The following is a 3,312-nucleotide window of genomic DNA, read 5'->3' as shown; positions in this document are numbered from 1 at the left end:
TTTCCTAGTTTTCTTTTCCCACGGCCTTCGGGTAGAGAGGAGGCGAAAAGTCACGCTGCACACAACACACTCTGATCGTGAATTCACGACTCGCACCTTACGCACGCGGAGCTGACGAGCCACGCCGCCGCGAAGAGCTAAACTATCAGAGACACGGACACAACGCACGAGGACAACGACCAGGCAGGGCTCCACCGATCACCGATCAGTTGTTTAGGTCTAAGATATTTTTTCCTTTTTATTTTTAATCCAAATTAATTATTTGTATGTATTCTAGACTTCTAGTACTTTATACCCATATAGTCATATTTTTCTTTTAATTTGGGTGTTAGACTTTTATAATATTACCTAAAAAACATTTATCATGAGTAAAAAAAGAAAACAAATATATTATTTTTTTAATCTACATTGTTCCTCAATAATTATCATACATCTACATATATTGCTTAATCTATAATGTTCTTCGATAATTATCGGACATATTCAATTAAAAATATGTTATTGAATTTGTTTTTGTTTTACAAATAAAATTAGTATATATATATATATTATAAGATTTTATATATCGTCCAATCGTTACGACGAGATCGCCATGGCCCTTAAATGCCCTTAAAATGCTAGCACCGGCACCGGAGAGAGAGAGGGGAGCAGAGGAGCACGCTACGAGAGAGGGGAGAGAAGAGAGGGAGGTCGAGGGAGGCAGCAGGGGCTGCAGCAGAGGCCAGAAGCATTAGAAGGGGCAGTCGTAACCAAGTGGCATCAGTAGATAGAGCCAGCCATCTATCTAGCTCTACAGGTATAAATCCTTACGCATCGGTAGGAGGGCGAGAGGGGGGGACGGGAGAGGCCGCCTGCCACCAGGGCAACTACCAAGTGGGGGAGGGCCGGGAGCCGGAGGAGGGGATTTCTCGGGGGCGGAGTGGCGGCCAGGACCTGATTGGTCTCCAGGGCGCGATCTTTGAGCGCAGATTTGGTGCCCGCGATCTGCCATGGATTTGATTTAAGGTGAGCTCCTTTTTTCCCTGTTTTGGCGTCTTGCTTGACTGGCTCGGATTCGTGTTATCCGACTTATCGCGGCGCTGAGAGAGAGATTTGGTTTTTTTCTTCACAGATTTGAGGAGATCGGTCGGGTTCGAGGTGCAAGATTCGATTTTTATGCCTGTTTTATTCACGAGGTTCGCTCTCCTCAGATCTCAAGCCTTCCCCTGTTCTTGATCCCTTAGCTCCCTTTGATTTCATCACCGCTTTTTTTTTTAATTCGATTTTGGCGCCTGCAGATCGCAACAACGGGATTGCTAAGCAAGCTAAGATTTCTTTTTTTTTTCCCCCTGGATCAATCTCAGAATAGGAGGAGGAAATAAAGCAGCAATAGAAAGATTTTTTGGGGAGAAGGCATGATGCTTGAAGGGAAGTCCTACCTTGTGTCGCGCTCCCTGCCGAGCTCCTGCGAGCCGGAGACGGAGTGGGCGTACCTCGCCCACGAGGTTCTCAGCGGCAAGCGCCCGGCGCCGGAAGACGTCGAGGTCGAAGACCTGGACGAAGCTGACGGCGGCGGCAAGCGCAGCAAGCCGCCGTCTCCGCAGCCACACACGCCGGACATCTCCGAGGGCCACGGCTCCAGCCGCCATGCCTCCGGTTTGCGGAGAGCAGCAGGGCACTGGGAGCAACCCCATGAATTCAATCGGTCGTGATCTGACCATCAATTGCCTCCTCCGGCTATCCCGGTCCGACTACGGCTCGGTGGCCTCCCTCAGCAGGGACTTCCGCGCCATGGTCCGCAGTGGGGAGATCTACCGCCTTCGGCGCCAGAATGGGGTGGCCGAGCATTGGGTCTACTTCTCCTGCAATGTTCTTGAATGGGATGCCTATGACCCATATCGAGAGCGCTGGATCCAAGTGCCCAAGATGCCGCCTGATGAATGCTTCATGTGCTCTGACAAGGAATCACTTGCAGTGGGCACTCAACTGCTTGTGTTTGGGATGGCGCGTATTGTGTTCAGATACAGCATCCTAACCAATTCATGGGCCAGGGCTGATCCAATGAACTCTCCACGGTGCCTGTTTGGGTCAACAAGTGTTGGGGAAAAGGCCTTCGTTGCTGGAGGCACTGATTCTATTGGCAACATACTGAGCTCTGCAGAGATGTATGACTCTGAGACACATACCTGGACGCCCCTCCCAAGCATGAATAGGGCAAGGAAGATGTGTTCTGGGGTTTTCATGGATGGCAAGTTCTATGTGATAGGTGGTGTGGCCAACAACAACAGAGTGCTGACTTGTGGGGAGGAGTATGACTTGAAGAGGGGTTCTTGGAGGATAATCGAGAACATGTCTGAAGGCCTCAATGGAGTGACTGGTGCTCCTCCCCTTATTGCAGTTGTCAGCAATGAGCTCTACGCCGCTGATTACAGTGAGAAGGATCTCAAGAAGTATGACAAGAAGAACAATAGGTGGATCACCCTTGGAAAACTGCCTGAACGGTCTGTGTCAATGAATGGGTGGGGCCTTGCTTTCCGGGCATGCGGTGACCGCTTGATTGTCATCGGAGGTCCAAGGACCTACACTGGTGGTACTATTGAGCTCAACTCATGGATCCCAGATGAACGGCCGCCTGTGTGGAATTTGATTGCCAGGCGGCCATCTGGGAACTTCGTGTATAACTGCGCCGTGATGGGTTGCTGAGTCCACTGAATAAAAGATAAGTGCAGTGGATATTTATGAAGGATGTATGCACAGAGGCAGCCTGTCCAATTGCTTCAGCCCTTATTCTTCGTAGCGATTTATGCCGTCTGCCCAGTTCCGGAATTAACTGGACATCAGCTGATCGTCAGCAGTCTCATGTAACCCTTGAGTTCTAATACTCCTGTTTCCCTGCTAATCCATTTCTACATTTGCATTTGAATCAACTGCTCGTGATTTCAAAGATACGAGACTATGCAAAACAAATGTTATATTAATAATCTAGAAACAACTTCGAGATGGTTTTTATCTATTGATGAGAAACCTGTTTAGAAATACTTGATTTGCCTGTAGCTGCATGAAATGCTAATTCTTTTTCGTTCATCTTGCCTGTTTCATAATGTGCATACCTTTCTTGATGTTATGAGCCACCAAGTTGGTGCTTGGTGGTGACATGCGTGAACTGCTGTGTTGAATTTTCATGTTGCATATGCTGGATCCACTTGGCTCTAAAATGGCATATATTATGTTGGTATTTGATTGAATTGATGTTTGGACTAGCCATACTGTGAATGCATGTCTGATGGAGTCCTGCGTTGTTTCACAATTGGTATTTGAAAAGATTAGAAACTA

At 47.9% G+C, this 3,312-nt stretch overlaps 1 pseudogene; it reads left to right on the top strand.

The window, feature by feature from the left end:
* Positions 1-643: 643 nt before the first annotated feature.
* LOC136535642 (F-box/kelch-repeat protein At1g74510-like) lies at positions 644-3,017 on the top strand (annotated as a pseudogene).
* Positions 3,018-3,312: the final 295 nt, after the last annotated feature.

This window comes from Miscanthus floridulus, chromosome 2 (assembly GCF_019320115.1).
Source record: "Miscanthus floridulus cultivar M001 chromosome 2, ASM1932011v1, whole genome shotgun sequence".
Taxonomy (NCBI): domain Eukaryota; kingdom Viridiplantae; phylum Streptophyta; class Magnoliopsida; order Poales; family Poaceae; genus Miscanthus; species Miscanthus floridulus.
The sequence above is the reverse complement of the archived record's forward strand: the minus strand, read 5'-3'. Positions and strand labels throughout refer to the sequence as shown.